The sequence below is a fragment of the Rhinopithecus roxellana genome, chromosome 17 (genome assembly GCF_007565055.1).
Source record: "Rhinopithecus roxellana isolate Shanxi Qingling chromosome 17, ASM756505v1, whole genome shotgun sequence".
Lineage (NCBI taxonomy): Eukaryota > Metazoa > Chordata > Mammalia > Primates > Cercopithecidae > Rhinopithecus > Rhinopithecus roxellana.
This window is the reverse complement of record NC_044565.1, coordinates 53742313-53767950: the sequence shown is the minus strand read 5'-3', so window position 1 is coordinate 53767950 and position 25638 is coordinate 53742313. Positions and strand designations below refer to the sequence as shown.

Sequence of the window (25638 nt, the reverse complement as noted above, 5' to 3'; positions counted from 1 at the left end):
TTTGCTTGAAAGTTTGCGACAAGCAACAAAAGAGGGACTAAGATGGCCCAATCCATTAGACAAGAAGCCCATTTCTTGATAAGCTCTCTCTTGCAAACAGTGCTCAGAGAGCAGCTTTGATGGCCAGGATGTGGTCACTACATCACCCAACTCAGAGCAAAGCAAGAGGGAACGTCAAACGCAGTTCTGCAGAAGCACAACAAATGACAAAACCAAAAATATTACAAGTTCTCCATTAAGTGGAACCCACAAACTCCTACACAATGGATGGCTCAGAGCCACAGGCAGGGAAAGGATTGAAGGGCAGGCCCTGAGGAGGCCTCGTGGCTGATCAGGACTGATCAGCTCTTCTCCTCACCCTGCCCTTCCTCCGGCACTGGGTTCACGTCTTCCAGGACCCTCCCTGCTGTCCCAGCCTTCGTGTCTCTCTCTAGCCTCTCAACTCCCCCAGCAACCAACGGTCGTTAGCACAAATTCTGGCAAACCATTATTTTCCTGGATTCTATTTTGCACAGTTGCTTTGCTGGCATTATTGGTATTTGCACAACTCCTAATAATGCAGCATCTCATGACTCTGATTGACCATGCCTCTCATACGCAGTGCCGATGACTTAATGACCATCCCTGACTGGCTGGTACACATCACTAAACCTTCTGAGGATTCAATACTGTGAAATCTCCTCCAAATCGACCAGGAAACCGTTCCTTCCGCTTACAAAGTACTTCAACGCCTTATGGCACCCAAAACTTGAGACTCTGGGGCTCACTCCTTGGAATCCTTCTGTCTTTCTAAACTTTTTATTTTAAAAAGATGATCCCTTTTGGAATAACTAGTGTGGTTGACATTAGTGCTGTCTGCTCAGTATTCTTTCCTCCGGAGACAGCCCTCTCCTCCAGCCTAGAACAATTCCACACATCCGTGTTGTCTGGGTTTGGCTGCGCTTGACCCTCACCCCCACTCCCACCACCTCCCACCTAGGCCACGTGTTTCCATGGCAAGCATGGGACTCAAAGCAGGCCAATTAGTGAACATCTTTTTAGGAATTTGGGCGGATCTGAAAGCGAAAGGCTGTCTCTTTTCTCTGAGATCTCTCTAGGCACGAGTGACACATGGCAGCCAGTAGCCATCTTACTGCCACTTGGAGAAGCTTGTTCAAGAATAAAGCCAAGCAGAGGTGAGCAGACCCACCAGATGGGAAGTGGGAGAGATTCAAGGAGAGCGTTTGGCACCAGCTGTCCCCAGAGCCCATGTCCCCCCTCAGGCTTCCTGGATTTTTCTTAAGCTTAGGTGAAAGGGATCACGTAAACTGTCAAAAGAGTTTTGACAAATGCAGGTGCTCAGTGCTTCAAATAAACTGCACACCTGAGATTATCAGAAAGATTCATGTCTTCCAAGATGCAACTCCTGAAAAATTAGCAGCCCATGCCAACAGCGTTCTCTAATAGGCCCCGTATCCAGCAAGTATCAACAGAGTGACCACGTTCAGGAAAATAAAATCGCGAGGATAGTCTCAGGTTGGTGTTTGATACTGTGGGAGGATTTCAGAAGAGCTCTATTTTTTTAGTAAAACTTTAAGTATTCACATAAAGGTCATTTTGATGAGAATTATTCTGCTGTTTCTTCTCCATTACCCAGTGAAATTGATTCTGTAATTGATAGAGTCTCAGGTGCAATGAATTTATGCCAAGAAAATAGAATGAGCAGAACCAGGGTACAAGTGGGTAACGAAGGCAGAGAGTTCCTGGGGAGCATTGCCGGGACCACAGGGTCCATAGGGCACAACCTTCCAGGCTGGGAGCAAGTGGGGGTCATTGTTCCGCCTGCATGTCTGTCCTTGTCCTGACCATCAGAGTCCCTTGCAAAGTCAAGACTGCACTATGATCCGGGCACCGTGTCAATATGGGCATTGCCCCCCGAGCCTGCCATGCAACCTTCCGCAGATGGAACTGAAAAGAAACCCCAAACGACCGCCTGGCAAACCTGCCACACTCAACAGGTCTTGGTTTCTTTGCTATTTTCTTACCAACAAAAATGACCTCGATGAGCTGGGCATGCATTATGAAGCAAACAGCTGACAGGGCACGTCACCTGCTTTATATAATTTAGTCCTCATAACACCCGGGAGGAGGAGTCCAGGTGAGGGAAGAATCCAGGCAGGGTGAACATCTGGAGGAGGAGCCCAGTGTGTGGGGGGAGCGAGCAGCATGAACATCTGGGGAGCAGGATGCAGGTGATGAGCCCTGTCTCCCCTTTCTCTTGGACTGATTGCTCTCTTCTCAGCTCTCACTCCACAAGGAGGAAGAAAGTCAGAAGGAGGGAGGGAGGAAGAAAGAGAGGTAGGGAGGAAGAACATAAGTCTGTAATAGTTCCACATGCTAATGGCATTGATATTTATGTAAATAAAAATATATTTCCAATGAAATTAATGATTTTACTAATGCCAATGTTACTAGTACCAATACCAGTATGCATGGTAAATACTTACATCATCTGATTGTAGAAAGAGAAAAAAATCACCTTCAGAGAATGAATTAGGAAAATTTTCCTTAAGCAATTCCTATTTTCCTATATAGTATTTGGCACCCTGATTTGTCATGCGCTTTGGAAACATTATCTATCCAGTATTACGTAGAACATCCACTTGATAAATTATGCCTCTTTAGAAACACCGAGAAAAACAGGAACAGAACAGGCCCAGAACAGGGCCTCTGTGTTCAGAAGCCTCCTTAAACTTGGTTTAAGAATCTGCTGTCGCGGCCGGGCGCGGTGGCTCAAGCCTGTAATCCCAGCACTTTGGGAAGCCGAGACGGGCAGATCACGAGGTCAGGAGATTGAGACCATCCTGGCTAACACAGTGAAACCCCGTCTCTACTAAAAAAATACAAAAAACTAGCCGGGCGAGGTGGCGGGCGCCTGTAGTCCCAGCTACTCGGGAGGCTGAGGCAGGAGAATGGCGTAAACCCGGGAGGCAGAGCTTGCAGTGAGCTGAGATCCGGCCACTGCACTCCAGCCTGGGCGACAAAGCGAGACTCCGTCTCAAAAAAAAAAAAAAAAAAAAAAAAAAAAAAAAAAATCTGCTGTCGCATTTTGAAATTCTTAATTTTTTTTTCCAAAAAGTCCTATATTTCCATTTGCACTGGGCCGACAGATTGGGGTATTTAGGAAATGGAAAGGAACACCTAAAATTCGTTTTCATGAAGAAACAGTACACGTGAGCTGAAGGAAATGGGAGTGAGTCTCATTCAGCCTGGCCCCAGGTCCCTCAGCAACGAAGGCAGCAGCAACACCACAGCCTCCAGCCCAGAGCAAGAGCACACACCTTCCCCGGCTCTGCCGGAGCTCATGGAACCACCTGCTCTTCTCAAGTGGGGAAACTGTCGCTGTGGGAAGGTAACACCAGGAACCCTGCTGCTCATGGGCTCTGATGAGGAGTGTAAATTTGGCTGATGAAAAGAGAACAAATTATTTCCTAATAAACATGATCATCTAGTTAATAAATTTCTTCTGCTCCTGAAATTAGAGGAAGAGAGAGAGAGAAGGGGTTAAGAACAATAATAATAAAACGTGTTTCTTGGGTTGAGAAGAGCAGGCACCACTGACGGAGCTCTGCTCCTCCACAGAGGAGAACTGGAAAGCAGCACGGTCGCTGCTGAGGCCACTTAGCCAGCCAACGGCGGGCGGTGGTGGGGTGCGGGGGTTCTCCCCACTGGAACCTCAGGAACAGTGACCCCAATCTCTGCTGTTCCTAGGTGGGGCACTGTGCTCACTCCACAGTGAGCACTTCAGGCACCATCCCAGCCTGGGGGTAGCAGGGATCTGCTGTCCAGGCCTCTGTCCCCACAAGTGGATGCCCAGCTGCCCGAGGCGGAGGAGCAGCAGGATGCCAGCAACATCAGATGCATGTCGGCAAACACTGGGGAAAATGCAGCAGGGGACAGGGAGGAAGAATGGCAGCAACATAGGTGGTCAGGTGTCTGTGCCAAGAGGACGGGTCACTTATCCCAGGTGCCACCATAAAACAGAATCAAGGCTGGAAACAGAACCCAGCTCCCCCAGCTCCAAGGGCTGCACAAACACCTGAATCCCAGGGCTCTTTGGCCTTCATTTCTGCACCCTGAGTGGAGGGTTACCGGGTGGCCTCACTCTCGGTAAGTGTTCAGCTAGACACAAGCAACTACCTCGTCTCAAGGAGTTGCTAATTCCAGCTCACGTCAGTCCCTGTTCAAGGAATAATGGAGACAGAGCCAGTCTGTGGGCAGCCACTGTACCCCACACACTATCTGTTTTCACAACCTCTGTGCACAGGCATTTGTGTCCTTCTCTAAAGTTTAACAATTGTTCGGACAGAAAATAAAAGTAGGGCATCAGATTGAAGAGTCAGTGCAATGGGGAGAAAGACAACAACAGCCTTTTCCAGGGTGGGGAGGGCAGCCCAGGGCCCAGGGACAGCTGGACCTCAGGAGGTGGCCAGAGGCTCAGGAGGACCTCATGTGTGCACACCCTCAGTCCCTACCAAAGCCCCGTGCCTGACAGCTCATCTGTGTCCTGCTCTGTTCCTTTCTGTAAGGCTTTGATTCCAATTATACAGAGGTTCCTCAACTTAAGATGGGGGTTGTGTCCCAATAAATCAATTGTAAATCAAACATATCATAAGTCAAAATTGAACTTAGTACCCCAACAAATTCATTGTAAGTCAAAAAATCATTAAGTTGAACCATCGTAACTTGGAAATTATCTAGATGCTGCATCAGCTACCAATTGCCATGATAGTGCTGCATAATAAGCCACCCCAAACTTAGTGGTTTCAAATAACAACTATTGTGGGGAAAAGAGAACATGTATACACTGCCAGTGGGATTGTAAATTAGTTCAGCCCTTGTGGAAGATAGTGTGACAATTTCTCAAAGATCTAAAGACAGAAATGCCATTCAACCCAGCAATCCAATTAATGGGTGTATATGCAAAGGAATATAAATCATTCTGTCATAAAGACACATGCATGTGTACGTTCATCGCAGCACTATTCACAATAGCAGAGACATAGAACCACCCTAGGTGCCCATAAATGGTGGATTAGATGAAGAAAATGTGGTACATAGGGCCGGGTGCAGTGGCTCACATCTGTAATCCCAGCACTTTGGGAAGCTGAGGCAGGTGGATCATGAGGTCAGGAGATTAAGACCATCCTGGCAAACACAGTGAAACCCTGTCTCTATTAAAAATACAAAAAATTAGCCAGGCGTGGTGGCAGGCACCTGTAGTCCCAGCTACTCGGGGGGCTGAGGCAGGAGAATAGTGTGAACCCAGAAGGTGGAGCTTGCAGTGAGCCGAGATCACGCCACTGAACCCCAGCCTGGGTGACAGAGTGAGACTCCATCTCAAAAAAAAAAGAGAGAGAGAAAAGCAAAAGAAAAGAAAACGTGGTACATGCACATGATGAAATACTATGCAGCCATAAAAAGGGAATAAGATCATGTCCTTTGTGGGGACATGGATGGAACTGGAGACCATTATCCTTAGCAAACTAACTCAGGAACAGAAAACTAAGTGCTGCATCTTCTTACTTACAAGTGGGAGCTAAATGATGAGAATACATGGACACGTGGTGGGGAACAATACATACTGCGGCCTGTCAGAGGGTGGGAGGAGGGAGAGGATTGGGAAAAATAACTAATGGTTACTAAGCTTAGAACCTGGGTGACAGAATGGTCTGTACAACAAACCCCCATGACACAAGTTTACCTGTGGAACAAACCTGCACTTCTATCCCTGAACTTAAAAGTTTTTTAAAAGGCAACAGAAGCAGAAAAAAAAGAAAGAAAGAAAAGAAAAGAAATCCCAAAGCCATAGAAAAAATAAAAATAAAAATAAACAACAATCATTTATTCTTGTTCACAGGTCTAGTGCCTGCAGGGCAGGTGCACTGCTCTTGGCTGGATTTGCCCATGCACCTGAGATTACCATCCTGGGCCTAGATGGAGGACTCAGCTCTCCTTCCCTTGCCCCTCAATTCCCTCAGCAAGCAGGGGTCCAGAGGAAGAGGCAGAAATGCATGAGCACCTTTTCCATCCTCAGTGGACATCAAGATTATCTCTGTCCCATCAGCAAAGCAAGTCCTGTGGCCACACCCAGTGTCAGAGTAGGACAAAGTTTCCTGAGCGCAGAGTTGCAGGATGGCTTGGGAAATGGGGAGCATCCTTCTGCATCATGGAGTCAGAAGTCATGAAGACGTGTCCTGTGTGCCTTTCCCACTGAGCTGTCAAGCCTCAGAACTCCGAGAGGGGAAGATCTGAGGGGAATGGACACCTCTGAAGAGCAGGAAGCACAGGGATCGCGCAAAGGAGGGAAGTGGCACAGAGAAGACGCAACTGTTTCCTCCATGTCTGGGACTTTGTTTCACTAGCTGTAGCAAAGAGGTTATGTGCGCCTGACCTGCCTTTTAATGATAAGGTGTTATTATACAAATGAAATGCCAATGTGTTCACAGCTATACCAATTGATTAGCTTAATTGTTAAGAAAACACACTCTAGGGTCAGAGTGCTGGGTTTAAATTTCAGCTCCACCAGCTGCTGGCTTAGACACTTTGGCCAATTTATTTAAACTTCCCTGTACTTCATATTCCTCATCTGTAAAATGGCAGTAAGCCTCTACCTACCTCAAAGGTTATAGCAAAGGTGAAAGATTACATGAAACATGCTTATCACAGTGCCTGCCACAGAGTAAGGGGTCAATAAGTGTCAGTATTATTACTAGTGTCCTGATGAAGAAGATGGTGATGATGATGATGATGGTGGTGGTGATGGTGATGAAGATAAGGATTATGATGATGGTGGTGATGGTGACAGCAAAGATAATGGTGGTGGTGGTGGTGATAATGATGATGAAGACAATGATTATGATGATGGCGGTGATGGTGACAGCAAAGATGATGGTGGTGATGGCAAAGATGATGGTGGTGGTGGTGGTGATGGTGATGGTGGTGGTGATGGTGATAGTGATGATGAAGACAAGGATTATGATCACGGTGGTGATGGTGATGGCAATGATGATGATGGTGGTGGTGGTGGTGATGGTATTGACGTTATCATGTCATTCTTCCCATCCTAATTTCCTTACCCCTCACTTCTACTTTTGAAAATTCTGTTTATAGTAACTCCAATTTTTAGAATGTTGCAATGAGTTTTCTACAAAGAATGTATATGCACACCTTTCTATTCTCAGCAGAAGTGCAACGCCACTAATTAATGGGCAAAGCATTCAAAAATACTCATTATTTCATCCAATGAAAAAGATATTAAAAGTTAAAGTATATCATCTCAGCAGAGAGGCTCACCCAGCAATCTCAAATTAAAGAGATGGGGCTTGAAAGATATAAAATGACAGGCTTTCTGATTTTGAACATGGTGAATTATTGTTAGTGATAATCATATATAGATTTGAAGCCTCTAAAATGGAAAATATAAATCATATTACCATGATCACAAACAATAGGAGAACTTTTATGAGCATTTTACACAGTTGCCTTCCTTTTAATATAAGATAACAGGCAGGGTTCTCCTATCTCAACTCAGGGCTTGACAAATATGACACATACTTGGAAGAAATTCACATTTCTGACAACTTTCTATTGTTAATGGTTTAGTTTCTATGGAATATTTAAAGCCAGTAACTAGTATTTTACTTTGTTACTTTTTTTTTTTTTATTTTTTTAAACGGAGTTTCCCTCTTGTTGCCCAGGCTGGAGTGCAATGACATGATCTTGGCTCACTGCAACCTCCACCTCCCAGGTTCAAGCGATTCTCCTGCCTCAGTCTCCCAAGTAGTTGGGATGTCCGCCACCACACCCGGCTAATTGTTGTATTTTTAGTAGAGACAGGGTTTCATCATATTGGTCAGGATGGTCTCAAACGCTTGACCTCAGGTGATCCACCGGCCTTGGCCTCCCGAAGTGCTGGGATTACAGGTGTGAACACTGCACCTGGCTTACTTTTTTACTTCTATACAGTAACAAAGTTTATACCAGAAAACTTGTTTCAGAGAAGAAAATTGCATAGTATCATATCTGAATCAGCCAGACCACTCATCGCCTATTAAAACCTGCAATTCTAGCAGTGTTGATCACACTGGGTGCAGAAGCATCTGAATGCTTCATCGTGGGACCTATCCTGGCTCTGAAAAGAAGCAAAATTTGGTATTGGCATCTCCTGAACCCTGAGCATTCATCCAACAAACCTTTCCTGGGTGCAGATTCAGGAACCAGACTTCAGTCTTTCCTGGGAGGGTCCAGATGAGAAATGCCCAGCTTCGCCTTCAGGAAAGTCCCACTCTAGAGAGGAAAGCAGGCCGCCCAGGCGACAGCAGCACACGGGGGCCACGTGGGTGTGGAACCTTCCGTGGAAGCGTGTGTGCAGGCTCCCGCACCTTGCAAGAAGCTCTTTCGAGCCAGGAATCCTGCCTGACTTCATACCCCCTACAGTACCCGGTGCTCCCTCAACACAGAACAGAGTGCGGCCCAAAGACCCGGAGGGAAATGGAAAAATTATCTGGCAAATCTGGTCCCAGATAAAGAACACTGTTTCCTCACTAACCTCCTAAATCTGTCTTCTCAAGGGAGTAAAAAAAGCCTGTCCCAAAAACAAACAGACGAGACCACCACCGCCTAGAACACGGTTAATCGTGCCAGTCAGGATCTCAGCGGAAAATGCATGGCACCTTCCCCCGTGCTGGTGAAGGGGCTGCGTCAGAGACACTGTTCACAATGGCGTGGACAGAGTGCAAGGAACAAAGCAGGACAATGAGGTGCCAGGGACCGGCAGCAGCGGTCCAGGCTTACAGGGCAAGGGGAGAGGCCGTGGGCAGGGAGAAGGCCATGGCCCTGCCGCTCTGTGGGGCAGGTCGGCTGCAAGGAGCTGGGAGCACCCACGCCCACCCCATCTCCTCCTGCTCGGCACCCTCTGCAGAGGCCAAGGGGCCAGACTGATACGATCCATTGGTCAGTCTCCCCGGCACCAAGTGGAGTGAGGAGCTACACAGCAGACCCGAGGGGGAAAGGGAGAAGGTTCTGCCCATTCATAAATTAGGAATTCTCAAACTTTAGAGTTTCTACTATGTGCCAAACACTAAGCATGGCGGTGAAAGCATGAAAAGTGACCGGAGACTTTGCAGCCTGGAGGAGTCCGCAGCCCGGGCATGAGGATTTGGCTGTGGGTCAGGCGATGCTCAAGTTCTCCCCATTGGCTCCTGGGCTGTCATCGGTAGGAGGGTGGGTGAGGATGGAGCGCAGGTTACTCAAACCAGCGCCATCAATCACGTCTCTCCCTCTGTGAACCAGCCAGGCCTGTGTTCAGCTGCTATTTATCTTCCTCACCTTGAGATGGTGCGGTGTTGCCGGACGTTTTCTTGCTGTGTGGGTGTGTTTCGTGGGGGAGATAACAGTGAATATCAAGAGAGTTGAATTATTTTCTACGAATAATTTACAGGCATCCTCTGATCTGGTAGCTTTATCGACTTGACATTTATTTGCTAAAATATTTAAATGGGCCAAAGAATGGATGAGCAGCGGAAAGGCATCTTTGGATCTGTGGCTTTGATCTCCTGCATGCTTTCTTAACACCAGTTGGGGAAAGGATTCTTTTTTTTTTTTTTTTTTCATTTTTTTTTTTTTCAGGAAAGAAAAGAAAGTATTAAAAATGCAGTAAGGAGAGAGAGGGAGGTGAGGGGGTGACTGAGGGAAAGGCAAAAGCTGGCACTCTGGGCTCAGAAGGCGGCACAGCCCATTTCCAGGCCCCTGTGGGAGAAGGAGGGCGAACTGGATTCAGGGTTAAATCAATCTAAAGAAACATGAGAATCAATTGAGAATCGGCTTTCATCTTTTCCCAAAGAACTGCTCCAGAGAGAGAATCTTCACTTAAAATGGCCTCAGTGCTCCTGGGCGCTCCCCGGCCTGCCTCACCTGGCTCCTGTCTACTCTCCGTAGGCAATGGGGCCTGCAATGTGGAGTCCCAGAAAAGAGGAGGATAAAGAAATAAAATGTGGTTCATGGAAAAGGAATATACGAGGTCCCATGATGGTGACTCCTGGTAATGTAATATGGGAAAGGAAAGAATAATTGGTTTAGAGAAAGGCACCTTTTTTTCAACCTTTTTTATATTAGCCCAAACTCTTACATTAGTTAACTATAAGCACAATTGGATCCCATGACAAACAAGCCATTTGTCACTGTAGGGATAATTTTTCTTGGGGACAGGGAAAGCAATTTTAAAAAGTAATAAAGTATTTAAAGGGGAATTGTCAGGTCAGAAATTAGACTTTTTAAAAAAGTCTCTATTTCTTCTCTACCTTAAAGTACCAAGTCCACAAAAAAATACCAGTTTGTCTATATTTCTGGTTTAGAAATGTTTCCACTTCTCCTGTTGTGGTCAGGAAACCTCTGCCCTTGAGAAGAGACTAGAAATGGATGCATTGACCAGGCCCTGGACTGTTGACACCGCCCAGCATAAGGGCCACAGACCCGCCTGAGGACAGCAGAGGAAGCCTCCTTCAGGACGGCCACCCGACCGATGCCGGCGGGACTTCCCAGGCCTTCCCCACCCACAAGTCCAGCATACGTCACAGGCGTTCATCAGGACCCTCCGTTGCAAGTGACAGAAATGCAACTTGAACTGCTGTAAGCAAATGAAGAAGAATTGTATTGGTTCCTATAACCAAACTGCTGAAAAGGCAGAAAGGTTGAACCAAGCTCTACCACTGACAAAGGTCAAGGTCAAGGTCAGGCATGTGACCTTGGGCAAGTTAGCTGAATTTCTCTAGGTCTAGATCCCAAATCTACAAAAACTATGGACAGCCTTGCTGGGAGAGTCAAGTGAAAAACTACAGAGCTGTCCTATAAACCACAGTGTTTCACAACACAGAACATTCGTTTATATCATCTACGCATGATAACCAATCACTTTCGTAAACATAAATCACTGGCAAGGGGGACAAAATACACTTGTGAGGGCCTACTCAGTGCAGAGAGAACAGACTGAGGAGTCGAGCGGACCTTGCCCCATGCCTGACTAAGGCGTGTTGTTGCCGCAAACTTGGGCAAGTGTCTTAATCCCTCTGAGCCTCCGTTTCCTTCTCAGTGAAGCAGGAATAATAATGTCTATCCTGTAGGGTCACTGGGAGGGTAAGCTGAGATGGTGTGTAAGGTGGTAGCTGATGTTACTACTGAGAAATATTTTGGGCTCAGTCTTGAATTCAATTATGTGGCTTTGAGCAAATGTCTTCAGTCCTCTGCCTTCCTGCAAAATACTCTGTAGGATCCCACGCGATACTACAGGTAAAATTCCCAATGCACAGCAGGCATTTGACAAGCGAGGTCTCCACCTTTCTCTGGAGAGCCACTCTCTCTGTGGTGTTGAGAAATGCCCCGGGTTTCACAGAGAGAAGCTGGGTTTGCCCCGGCTCTGTTTCCACCAGCTGAAAGCACCCCCAGGATGACGTTTAAGATCCTGAGCCCCAGGCTCGGCATCTCCCAGGTGAATGGGGTTAGAGGACATGCAGAATCTTCTGGCTTGGAAGAGCCTCTGGTTCTGTGCACTCAGGCCAGAGACGTGTAGGAGCAATCACTACTTGTACTTCCATCACCTGTACCCCTTTGAAAGTTGAGATCACAGGCTGCCTGTGAAATCCAGAAATCATCTCCCTGCAGCACACTCAGTGGAGCATTCTCCCAGAACCACCACAGGGGGAGGTATCCTCATTGTCAGGCCCACACTGCACCTGAACCTCCGAGAATGGGGAGATTAAAGGCAGATGCAACCAATCATGTAGGCATCGAAGTCAACTTACAGGGAATGTGAGGTGATCTGAGTCCCATGACAACCCCTTTGTGCTTCAGAAAGACAGCTGGAGATGGCACTGCAAATCCCAAGCCTCTCTACCAGCCTCCGGCCCTAAGTCCTAGACGGCTCCTCTCACAGCTGACCCATTCATGGGGCCCATTAACAAGGGTTAACATGCACACTTGGGCCTTGGGTCCCCAAAATCGAGGGTCCTGAGAAGGCCACGCAGACCTCAAGGAGTGGGCCAGGTGGGGCCAGAGACTGGCTCAGCCAGGACACCACCCCTGAGGCCGACAGGCAGCTACTGAGAGCTGAGGAGGGGACAGCGAGAGATTGGACAGACACCAAAATCTGAAAAATCGAGCAATACAGACTATCAGCCAACAGAGATAGGGCAATCAAGCAGGGAACAGGCTCTGTTGAGCCTCTGAGAGGGGTGAGACCCTGGACAGCACTTGCCACATGCGAGACGTTGGAATCCTGCATCTTCCCCAGGCGTAAGCGTCACTGGCCCTCCTTTTTTTTTTTTTTTAAGGCAGGATCTCACTCTGTTGCCCGGGCTGGAGTGCAGTGGTGCCATCTCAGCTCACTGCAACCTCCACCTTCTGGGTTCAAGCAATTCTCCCACCTCAGCCTCCCAAGTAGCTAGGACTACAGGCATGTACCACCATGCCTGGCTAATTTTTGTATTTTTTTGGTAGAGACAGGGTTTCATGATGTTGGCCAGGCTGGACTTGAACTCTTGACCTCAAGTGATCTGCCTGCCTCAGTCTCCCAAAGTGCTAGCATTACAGGCGTGAACCACCATGCCTGGCCACTGCTCCCATTTTAAAGACAAGGAGGCTAAGACTCAGTTAGGTGACTTGCCTGGGGTCACAGCCAGTGGGTAAAGCGAGCCAAGGCTTGAACTCATGCCAAAGTCTGCCTCCCATTCAAGTTAGTCCCCGCTAAACCACTCGCCAATAGGGTTGAGTGCTTGAATTTAACCTACTTCCTGGGATACCACTTTTTAATTAGAGATTCCTAAAAGTTTCCAAAGAACTGTAGGCGGCTACAGCAAATTGTAAGCATCTCCCTATAAACACATCCTGATGGCCGGGCGCAGTGGCTCACGCCTGTAATCCCAGCACTTTGGGAGGCTGAGGCGGGCGGATCACGAGGTCAGGAGATCGAGACCATCCTGGCTAACATGGTGAAACCCCGTCTCTACTAAAAATACAAAAAATTAGCCAGGCGTGGTGGCGGGCACCTGTAGTCCCAGCTACTCAGGAGGCTGAGGCAGGAGAATAGCATTAACCTGGGAGGCGGAGCTTGCAGTGAGCCAAGACTGCACCACTGCACTCCAGCCTGGGCAACAGAGTGAGACTCCGTCTCAAGAAAATAAAAAAAAATCCTGATGAGGCACCAGCCCCATCAATCAGGAGCAGAAACTGGGCTTCGTAGGTGAGGGGGCTTTTCTGACCACAGGATTCCCCAGATGTCATAAAGCTGAACGGACGCAGCGTGACAGCGAGATGAGGAGTGTGCAGGTGTGGACTCCATTCCCACAGTCACAGGTGGTGGTTTCAGGTAAGACGCTGACCTGCCCTGAGCTCTGTCCCAGCACCGCTCACCATGCCGGGCATCCCCGGGAGCTGTGCAGTGGTGTAACCCGCCATGCAGAAAACCAGAGGGGAGTTGTTTATTAGGCACGTTATGATGGTAAAGTGTTATTATAAATTCAATTATCCTGGCCGATGAATACGTGTAGTTCCGAATAAATTATTCCCATTTTATGGAATGGGATGGCAAGAGACCGAGAGTTTGGTTCAGTTGCTCAAGATCACACACATTTACCTATGGAACAAACCTGCACATCCTGCACATGCACCCAGAACTTAAAAGCTGAAGAAAGAAAAAATACTGTGAGAACACAATACATTTTTTTTTCTATTGTGCTTATTCCAAGTGTTTTTATCTGTGCATCTGGAGTTGGGGAGATGTGCACATACATGAATGCATAACAAAAAGGCTGGAAATGCCAACCCCAAAATCTTCCCAGTGGGGACTGCTAATTGCTAGGCAGTTGAACTATGGTTTATTTCTGTTTTCTTCTGTTTCCTTGCCTATATTTTCTATATATTCTATAAAGGTGTGTATTACTTTTGCAACTGAATCAATTTTAAAAGAGCTCATTCTACTAAGTTTTTAGCTTTAAGGAAGGTGGAAAGAGTGAGGGAAAGGAACAGTGCATGACCAAAGCATCTTCCCCAGGCTCTCAAGATTCCTCTGCATTTGGCCAGGCCGAGCTTCAGAATGGCAGGCTGGCTGATCAGAAAATAGCCATTCATTCTCACTCAGAACCCTCCCTGTAAACACCATCCAGGGACAACATCACCAGGGAAGCTGCGTCCTCAGACCTTCCGCTGCCTCTCTATGGTGTCCTCACCTCTAGCTGCAAAGGAAAATATGCATGACACAGCCTTGCTGATTTAACCACAGCACCGCCGCTGTGGGACTTGAAAGCTTCAGTCAATACGCCTAATTTTTAATATTTGAAAGTCTGGCATTCATCCTTGAAATGAGTAGACATTTTCTTCCCATTTCCTCCAAAAAGACCTCTCTAAGCTTAGTGCTACTTACACTAAAAAAGAACATAAATAATAAAAGTTGAACATTCCCCTCGTGTAGGGTCATTTGCTGCAATATAACAGAGTGGTTAAAAGCATACGTTTTGGAATCAGGAAGACCTGGGCTCCCCACTGACCAGATATACTGGACTGCAGACAATTGACTGAATCCCTCTACACCTCAGTTTCCACCTGTGTCAAATGACTCAGCCCTCATAAGGTTGTCGGATGCAATGAGATAATACAGGAGAGCTCATAGCTCAGTGCCCGCATGAAAAACCGTTCAATCCTCACCAACTACACGTCAGCCATGGCTGCCTTACAAAACACCTGGCTTTGTTCTCCCATTGTGTGTAAGACCAATGCTTCATCGGCTCTGTATTTTGGGAGTGCTTCGAAAGGCAATTCCAAATTGTAAAGGAAACTGCAGAAAAACTCCCACAGCCTCAGGTCTCAGGTCCCTCAGTCAAGGACAGCCTGCCGTCGGTGAGAAATTTTCCCCATGGTAAATATTTAAATGAATAACCACTTTCCAGCCACTCTTGGGAAAGAAATAATTTAAGAAAAGTCTTCAAGGAATTTGCTCTAAATGAAAAGGCGCATTTTCCCGGCCACATATCTCTGAGTGTTGACGGCCCCTGATGGGGCCACTAATAAGCAAGTGCAGAGGGTTGGCACCAGGATATGATTCAATTTAGGCCAAACTTGCTCCCCGCGCTAAGGGACACTTCCTTCCCTTAGAGCAATCACTGCCCCGCTGAACAGAGAGAAAACAACCTCATCTTTTCAGTGTCTGTGATGATGGCACATCCATGGTTTAGGATTTCTAGGCTGAATGCTGTGAGAAAGAATTTGCAACTTTCAGGGGCTGTTTTCCATACACAGGTGTAGATTAGAATGAGGAAGATGACAGAATTTCTGCAGATCATGATCACTATTACTGAGATTCCCAGGAACTGTAGAATAACTGGATTTTTTATGCCCAAGAAGACTCTCGGAGGAGGCTTTCCACTCAGTCATCAGTGAGCACTCATGAGCACACACCGTGTGCTAGGCAGCGCTGCTGGGGTGATGCTCTTCAGGCTTCCTTGTTTACCCTCCGTCAGCCTCTGAGCCAGCTATTACTGTCTCCATCTCATAGCTGGGGGCACCGAGGCACTGAGGCTCAGATGGGGTCGAGATTGTTTGAGTCCCTCAAGGGAGCGGTGCTAGACTTACGGACATCCCTGTTCCCACAAATCTGAATGAATGTGAGCTGAAAAACGCACGATGAGTAAATAGCACACTTGTCCTCAAGTCGCTAGCAAGGGTTTGAATCCAGGTCTGTACCTGCAAGCCAGCCTTCCCACCACAACATGTGCAGCCCTTCAGCTGTGCAGGGGAGGAGTGGTCAGGGCACTGCTCCCTCTTGTTCCTGGCCAGCTTTGCCACAGTGGACCAGAAGCTCAACAAACTGAGAACTGATGTGGATTGAGCAAAAATTGAGACTTTGTAAACACTCATTGTAGACTCAAGAGGACCAGTAATGATGCTTTTTAATTGAGAGAAAGGGAGTGAGCACACAGGAGATTAAAACAGGATGGTGCCTCCATGACCACATAGTCCAACCTCCACCATGCAGGTGAGGACTCTCATCCCCAGGAGGGGTGTGGTTTGCTGTACACAGGTTGCTCAGCCTTGGCACGTTTGGCTTCTGGCCCAGGTCACTCTTTGTTTTGGGGGGAATTTCCTGTACATTGTGGGAGGCTTAGCAGCATCCCTGACCTCTGCACAGGTGATGGCAAAACCTCCCCCTCCGTTGAGAACCACTGGATTAACATAACACAGCTACTTAAGGATAGAGCTAAGACCAGAAAGCAGCTTCTCCAGGCACCAGTCTGGAATGTTCTTAATCAAAATAGGGTTGGTCCAGAATATATGAAGAACTCCTGCAACTCAACAACAACAATCCATTTTTTTTAATGGGCAAAGGACTTGAATAGACATTTCTCCAAAGAAGATATACAAATGTCCATAAGAACATGCAAAGATGTTCAACCTCCCTAATCATCAGGGAAGTGCAAATCAAAACCACAATGAGATACCACCCCATACCCAGTAGGATGGCTATTTCCAAAAAACAGTAAAAGGAAAGAAAGAGAGAGGGGAAGGAAGGAAAAAAAAGAAAAGAAAAGAAAGAAAAAAAAAGAAAAGAAAAGAAAGAAGGAAAGAAAGAGGGAGGGAGAGGGAGAAGGGGAGGGAGGGAGAGAGAGAGGAAGGGAGAGGGAGAGAGAGAGAGAGAGGAAGGGAGAGGGAGAGGGAGCAAGAGGGAGAGGGAGAGGAAGGGAAAGGGAGTGAGAGGGAAAGGGAGTGAGAGGGAGAGGGAGAGGAAGGGAGAGGGAGTGAGAGGGAGAGGGAGCGAGAGGGAGAGGGAGAGGGGGAGGGAGAGGGAGAGGGAGAGGAAGAGTTGCAGGGAATGTGGAGAAATGAGAACCCTCTGCTCTATTGCCACGAATGAACGTACAATGGTGTAGCTGCCATGAAAACAGTATGGCAGTACCTTAACAAAATAAAAATAGAATTACCATATGATCCAGCAATTGCATTGTGAGGTATATGCTCAAAAGAATTGAAAGCAGGGGCTCACAGAGATATTTGTGCACCCATGTTCATAGGAGCATTATTCACAAGTAGCCCAAAGGTGGAAGCAACTCAAATGTCTAATGACAGATGAACAAACAAAATGTGCTATATACACACACTGAAATATTATTCAGCCTTAAAAGAAAAAGAGTGAAATTCTGACACATGCTGCAATATGGATCATCCTTGAGGACATTATGTTAAGTGAAATAATCCAGTCACAAAAAGACAAATGCTGTATGATTTCACCTATCTGAGGTCCCTAGAGTAGTCAAATCCATAGACCCAGTGAGTAGAATGGGGGTTGCCAGGAGGCTGGGGGAAGCAGAGGGTGGAGAGTTATAGTCCAATTTTGTTTTGCAAGAGAAAAAGAGTTCTGGAAATGGACAATGATGATGGTTGCATAACAAAGTGAACACTCTCTACACCACCGAACTCTATGTGTAAAAATGATTACGATGATACGGTTTATGTTGTATCTTACCAAAATTAAATAGAAAGCAGGATGGGAAGTGACATCTCAAGGGGAGAAAGCTGCTTTGCTGCCCTTCCCTGTCCTTGGGTGCCCCACGGGATCTGAAGCGGCATTCTCCCCATGGAACTTCCCTGTGTCTCCCGCATGCCCATATCCCTCCCTTAAAATTCCTTTACTATTTCCTGTAAAGCTTTGAGTAGAAACACTAGTGAGGTGCTTAGGTAACTATGGATCTCCAAAGCTCGGGGGTTAATTTAGGGGCAATTTTGTAAAGTTTGAGTATCAAAGGGCAAGACAAAACCCTTGGATAAGCAAAATTTAAAACAAAATGCAAGAAAGAGAAAAGAAAACCTCTGCTCTGGAGCCTACGATCTCTGGGTTTTCAAGACGATAGAAAGAAGAAGAAACGGCAGAGGAATCCATATGCTACTTTAATATTTTTGTTTGTATCTTTTTGAAAATGTCTCTGCTCGAGTTAGTTTTATTTTGGTCCAGAACTTCAGCCAATTCCCATGAAATGAACTGAGCTGCTGGTTCTGAAAGTGTGAGCCCTGGCCAGACATGGGCATCATGTGGGGACCCTCAGAAATGCAAATTCCCACTTCGGTGGAAGCCTTAAAAAGTCAAACTCGTGGATATAGGGAGTAGAATGATAGTTACCAGAGGCTGGTGACTATGATCAATAATAATGTATTGTGTACTTCAAAATAACTAAGCAAGTAAATGTCAAATGTCTCACCACAAAAAAATGAGTGAGGTGATGATAGATAGCTTGATTCAATCATTCACATGGTTTACATAGCTCAAAACACCACATTTTACCCCATAAATATAAAAAAAAAAAAGAGAGAGAGAGAGAGGAATTTAAAAAGAAAAAGAAATGTCAAGTCTCAAGCATGATGGTTGACCTATTAAATCAGAATCTTTAGGAGTGGAACCCAGAAATCTCAATTTCAACAAGATTTCCCACAGATTCTGAAGCACCCTAGATTTTGAGAACCACTAAACTGCATCTGCTTCGTGAGCTACAAAATCGTCTCAGATTCTTCCAACCAAACAGGTCCTTATTTTGCTCTCAGTTGACACAAAGAGTCATAAACGCTTTAAGAAAAAGGGGGAGACCATGAAATGCCTGGCAGTTATAACAAATCCCATGATGAATTGTTATTCCAGGTATTGGCTGGCGTCCTGTAACTCACAAAGGTGGACTTCCCGAGATTCCTAACACAATCAGGACGTGACACTGTCTGATGGATGAAATAAGATGTCCTGCCTGCTCTGCAGGAAAACTGCATTTACTTATTCCTCCTCTGAATGTTAGAAGAACACAAGTTCAAGTAGCCACAGCCTAAGCCGCTTCACAGGAGCCCAGATTCATTTCACTTCCAAGCTCTTGCTGCTTCCCAGCCGCCACAGGTTGTGCGTGCCTGGAACACGCATCAACAAACAGTAACCACGGCCTCCAGGCAGGAAGGCCTTGAGTCCCATGGCTCCTGGGCCCACATCATCCCGGTCAGGGTCCATCTCTTCCGGGGACCTCTTCGTGGATTCGAAGTCGCCATGGCACTGGGGATAGAAATCCAGACTGAGACCAAAGCACCTATTCCTGGAGCGCTCTGTTCCAGCAATGCTGTCAGGAGAAAGGGCAGTCTTGGTCTTCAGTAAATTAGAGGAATTCCACGTCTCGATTCAAGGAGTGGGTACTTTCAGCCGCCTTTTCAGAAGCACAATTTCCCCTTCTAATGATGTCTGTGTGTCCACCTGCGCCATGCCTTGGGCTCAGCAGACACTGACTCCACTCTGGACTCCCAAGAGGTCAAAGCCGATGAAAGTAGCCCCACTCCCCTTGCCTGGCGTTAGTCCAGGAGGGGGCCAGTAGCACGGGAGGTGGTCCAGCACAGCCTGGGGCAGCAGGCTCTCATTGCTGGAGACAGATAAGAGGTGCTGTTGCTTGCTGTGGGCTGTGTCCTGCCACTCTAGGGAGGTCTCACTGAAGACTGTGCCATGCTGGTGGCATCACAGTGGAGGCAGAGAAAGAATCAGGGCTCTCTAGGAGCCTGAAGCTCACCCCGCCTCTGGACTTCCCCTTCCACACCCAACACATGTCTTCAGTGTTGAACAAGCTCAAGCCAGTTTAGCTCCAGCTTCCTGTTACCTGGAGCACAAGGCACCCACCTCCATGTTCTGACCTGGCCTCCTCTTTTGTCTACTGGGCCCACCTGTCCTCCAAATGATAATGAAGCACTGTTTTTCTCTAGATCTCACAGATTTGATCTTTTGCAGCCATACTTTGGAAAAATCTGCCATTTTTCTATTCCAGCCAGTCCTGGGCGGGTAGAACCCAGGGAATGTGGCTCTGGAATCCGTACCTGGAACCATGACATCATGCTGCCAGGACTAAGAGGCAGTTTGAACCACTGCGGCCACCTCCTCCCTTTCCAAACCCTGATCCACACTGCTTGGGAGGGATCTTCAAAGCATAAGCCCAGCCGCCCCCACGTCCCCCATCCTCTGTCACCCGCAGTTGCCTTCTAGTTCCTCTCCTCCCTGGGCTGCTTGCGGCCCCTTGGAGGGTGCAGGCAGCATCTTATTTGTTGCTGTGTCTCCCAGGTTGTGGTTTGCCATGGAAGAAATATTTATTCAAACTGAATGAGTGGATGACAAGGCAGAAAGGGGCTCAGAGACTGCAGCACACAGATGATTAATTACACGCATAAAAAGAGGGAGGCCGCAGAACACGGTGTGGGCTGTGGAGCCGCCTGCCTGGGTCTGGATGCCGCCACTTACCGGCCATGTAACCTTGAAAAAGCCCCAGAACTGTGATTCCGCTTGTTCATCTGCAAAATGGGAGCATCAGAACCCACCTCTCAGAGCTGAGAGAAGAACTAATTAGCTGATCCACAAGAGAACACTTAGAACAATGCCAGGCACAGAAGACACACTGAGCACATGTGAGCTTCAGGTCAGAGGAAGGCGGGTGGGAGAGGGGTAGAGAGAGAGAGAGAAAGACAGGAAGAAAGAGGGAGAGAGAGGCAGGAAAACAGGGTACGGATTCCTCATGGTTTTTGTTCTTTCTCTAAAGTTACGGCTTTTAAAATATCATTGGTAAACACTTCAATATGTCCTGAGGTCTTTCTCTACTAAGAAATTCTATGACCTCTTGAAACTGAAGGTTTTGAAACACTAAACACACAAGTTGATGGAAGGTGTTATTCTTTGACAAAGGTAACCACAGTTCGCGTGTAATACAATTTCAATCCTTCAGGGAAGGGTCCGGGCTGGAGGAACCCGTGGCCTGCCTGCTTTTTCCTTGCTGGCTTAGGCATTGCTCCGTGGGGTGCAAGCTGAAAAGAAGGGTATCGACTGAAGACCTTTTGATGAACTCGCAGACATTCTGCAATCCACAGCAAAGCCAGATCGCCGCAAAATCGATCTCCAACCCCGGGAGCCGAAGAGACGCCGGAGGGAGCTTGTTTTATTATGTGTTTTTAATTATTGTTTAACTCAGAGAGGGAACCAGATTACTATAAACATTTTCTCAAAGAAAAGACAAAATCTAATCAATGCAAATAACCCGACAATTCTATAGAGAGCAGCCTGGGCAAGGCCCCTCTGCCTGACCCTCGACACCCGCATTAGAGCATTGGGCAGAGGCGGGCAGAACACTTCAGGTTTGGATATTGTCAAGCCGCAGCCATTTACACCACACAGGATTAATTCCTTTCTGGACCACACAGACATCATTGATTTTGCAAAGGCAGAAAAGCAAAACCTCAGCAAAACAAAGAACTCCATCCCTTTAATGTCTTCTCGTTAAACATCATGGATTTTACCCACACCACAAACAGAGGAAAAAGCAATCTTTCATCCAAAGTATTGAGGAAGGCCAGCTACTAGGGAGAAGAAACCCTCCTCACGTGACACACGGTTAGCCTTCCAGAACGCAGTGGCCCAGTGTCAGCAGCTCCTGCTGCACCTGTCAACCTCGACGGTCCCCAGGCAGCAGCGACCCACCACAGGTAGAGAAACGTCAGGGAGCCACCCACACGGCCGTCTGTGCAGATACTCAGAACACAGCCTGCACAGCCTCAGGGGGTGCTCAACGCCACCAGCCAGTAAAACAAATCCATACTTCAACTATGTTATCAACCCTTTTGCTTAACAAAATTTGAGATAACCCGTCCTGTATAAGACACTGTGCTAGTGTCCTGGGAAAAAGAACTCCCCCACTTCAGAGAGTTTATGGCCACAAATTCAAGCAATAAGGCGAGTATAAATAAGCCATGTGAGAAGTTGAGTAGGACAAGAAATTCAGAAATGCCAAGAAATTTAGAAATTCAAAAGGACACAAGGAGGGGCAGATAAAACGCTGTGGGATCGTTCTACGCTGGAAGGCACATCCCACGGTTCAGCACACGATGCGGCGGATCAGGAACGCGGTTCTGCCTCCTGTAAAGCACGACATCCCCAAGCTTCAGGTCCTTCACCCAGAGGGAGAGAAATAGAGTCTCAACTATACAGAGAGCCCTGAGGCGGAAGGCAGCCACATCCATGAAGTGTGTTAGCACATCCCCGGGCACAGCAAATGCTAATAAGTGCCCACTGCTGTCCTGTTACTACTGTCCTACCTGCTGAGATCCAGCTGTCCTCCTGAAGGAAGCAGTGTTGGATCTAGGCCGCATTGCTGTCCTGTTACTACTGTCCTACCTGGTGACATCCAGGTGTCCTCCTGAAGGAGGTGGCGTTGGATCTAGGCCACATTGCTGTCGTATTACTAATGCCCTACCTGGTGACATCCAGGTGTCCTCCTTGAAGGAGGTGGTGTTGGATCTAGGCCTTGAAGGTCAAGTAGGCTTCATGACATGAGCAGTGGGAAGGGATGCCCAGGACACAGGAGCTTGGAGGCGAGACACATCCCACATTGAGGGCAGGTGCTCTGTGTTCAAGTAACAGGAGCCAGGTTGCAAAGGTGAGGCGATCCCCATGCAGCTGAAATCAGAGTTCCCCTCACAGGATGTGCAACAGGGTCGTCACCTGCTTGGTCACCCCACAGCTCAAACCCTCAGGGGAGCAGGCAGACGGGCAGGTGCCGAGGCCGGGACAAGCGCTTTTGGGCTCTGGCTCCACAGCAGCATCTAGAGGTGGATGTCTGCAACCCCCAAAGCCCAAATGGGTGTGTGTTACCAGACTCTTTTAGATTTGCCATCTGCAGATGGCTTGTGTGTTAATGAGCGCAGTGGACCCTCTGCCTTATTGCAAGGGCAGGGGGCTAGTATGACAGCATTCTGTATCCCGAGTTCTTGCCCAGTGTACCAGAAGATTCAGATCACATGTGGGCATAAAGAATAAGTGCAAGGTTGGATTGAGTGGAGGAGGTGGCTCTCAGCAAGATGGATGGGGAGCCCAAAGGAGGGGGTGGAGGGGAAGGTGGTCTTCACCTGGAATCGGGCCATCCATTGCTGGCCTTTTCTCTAGCCACCCCTGGCTGAACTCCCCTCGGCCTCCAGATGTCCCTCCGCTTCTCTCTTTCTCTGCCTTGTTGTTCTGCCGTCACTGGTCTGCTGGTTCCGCTGGTCCTGACGTTCAGCCACTTGCTTGTGTGCCCTTGGATTTATATGGGGACAGGATAGGGGGCATAGTGGGCCAAAAGGCAACTTTTCAGTGAAAAACAGAAATGCCTGTCCTCATTTAGGTCCTCAGGTCTTCAGGCTTGAGGGTGGGGCCTTTGCCAGGGAACCTCGGTCTTCTACCCAGCACCCCCCAGTTTCCTGTCCATATCACAGTGAGGGGCCAACGTTTCACACAACCCAAATGAAGAATTGTGTGTCTTCTCCGTTCTGGAGGGCATGGGGGGCGCTCAGGGACAGGGCCATCTCCTAAGTGAGCAGACTTCCCCTGTAAGAACTGTGGATTTGGAGGACCCTGTTAGGACCTGGAGTGAGGACCCTGTTAAGACCTGGAGTGGGAGCAGAGAGATGGGGTGGTCTGGGGACACATTCAAGAGCTCACCTGGGGAACCCTAAAGGTGACTCAGGTCAGCCTCTGCCTGCAGGTCTCACAGTGTGGTCAGGAAGGAACGACCTGAATGAAACCCTGCTGCTGACCACACCAGGCCGTGGGCGCCAGAACTATCCCAGACCAGCGCACGGAACATCAGCACAATGGTGCTCTGTGCTGCAGCAGAATCAGCCAGAGGGCTCCGAGGCCCACCCCAGCAGTAACGGCCCCATGGCACGCCCCAGAGAGATGACGAGGGGCTTTTTGTGGTTGTTCTTGTTATTCTTTTCTTCTCTTTTTTTTTTTTTTTAAACATCAGACAGGCAATGTGATGTCGTAACAAGGCTTGAGAGAGGCACATCTCACACATGAGCATGAAAACCCAATCATCACGCTTATGAACCACAAAAGGATCTTAACCTACTTACCTAAGGGAGACCCCCACTCACTACAGATTTGGAACCAAACTGAACTCAAGTGCCAGAGCCACCCCTCCCCAGCTGCGAGACTTGGCTCCAATTGTGTATACCCTGGGTCTCAGATTTGGGGAACAGTGCATCCCCTCTCTCATCTTATAAATGAGGACAGTGAGGCAGAACTTGAACTAGAAACCTGATGTTCTGACCTGGGATCTTCAAGATTAAAATAACTCATTTCCTCTTTCACTCCAGAGAAGGTGCAAACCTAGATACATGGGCTCAGGTCAGGGCAAAGCTTGTCACCGCCCTTGGACAGAGAGAATGGGGAGGCTAAGATGGGTGGAATGGGAGGGACCCAGTGGAAGCCAGGCAGCTTCCCCACCTCTGACCCAGTGTTCATGGTTGCCGTTTCTTCCGGAAAAATGAATTTCAAGAACAAGCAGCACGTTCCTCCTGAACCAGAAAGACACATGCCTGGCAGCATTAAACCACGGTGGGTTTTGGATTTTCCCATCATGGGATCCCCCACTGTCCTGCCCCTTTCCATTATGGAGCATAATCAGGAGGGTCCCCCATTTTAGCACAGATAATCACAAAGTCACAGATAATTGACAAATCAAGTACTATGCAAATCAAGTGCTAATTCCAAGCAATTAAAAACTGAGTCACAGCTAAACTGCAGTTAATTTGAAAATTTATTTTTTTATATAATGCAAAACACATTGAGCAGAGACAAGACACAACGACCAAAGAAATTATACACGTTACTCTGAACAGGCAGAAAAGTGGGTGTGGCTACACACACCTTTCAATCAATACTTGGCAACCAGGAAATGAAGTTGTTGCATGTCCTGTCTCCTGTCAGATATAAATGCCAAATGGTGGAGGGACAGTGGAGGAGAGGCAGGCAATGTGCTCCCACGCCCCTCTGGAGGGCTCTGCAAGACTTAAAGCATCAGGTTAAAGTCAGACAGCACAGTCCCCTGCAGGCAAAAAGGCAACACCAGAATGGAGAAAGGGGGTTTCCCCAAATCCTGGTATCAAGACAATCGGCCAGTCCGCTATGCCAGGAACTGAGACCCTCAAGGGAAGAAGGAATCCTCCTTCTTACAGCTTCAATGACCCAGCAACAAAGAACATAAGCCCTATTAGATGTGCTTCTCAGCCTGCCCAGAAAGACAATAGATGGCAGGGACAGCAAGGAAGGAGGCTGACCCGCACACCCTTGCCCAGACAATACCCAGGCGCGCCTCCAGCTGCCCGCACCAGGATCCGAGTGCTGCCAACGGCCAAAGAAGACAGACGCAAGGACCCCGCAAGCATCCAGGCAGGAGCTCCTTCCTTCTGCCTGGGCTACTTTTCAAACCCCGGTGCTTTTTATGGCTCCTTTTCACTGCGGGTGGAATGAGCCACGGAGGTCAATGCCACACGCGCACACACAAAAGCTTCAGAGAGGACAAAGAGATTTCAATGTCATTCTCTACACAGGAACGGAAAGACATATGGCCCTTCTGTGACAGGCCGCGGGCAATTGGAGCTCAAGATTCAGGCGGCAGAGGAGAGGCTATCACTGAAGAATAAATCTGAGGGAGCTGCAAAGTAATCACTTTGGATTAAGGCCACTTTTCCAGGGCCAGGAGGAACAAAGGCTAGCTCCCAAAGCCTGTAGAAGGAGTATTCGTTGTT

General features: G+C 47.8%; 1 non-coding gene across 1 annotated transcript; it reads right to left on the bottom strand.

Annotated features, from left to right (window-relative positions):
- Nucleotides 1–23846: 23846 nt before the first annotated feature.
- LOC115894456 lies at nt 23847–23947 on the bottom strand. Its single transcript, XR_004054574.1, has one exon. It is a non-coding gene; the product is annotated as a small nucleolar RNA U13 (small nucleolar RNA).
- Nucleotides 23948–25638: the final 1691 nt, after the last annotated feature.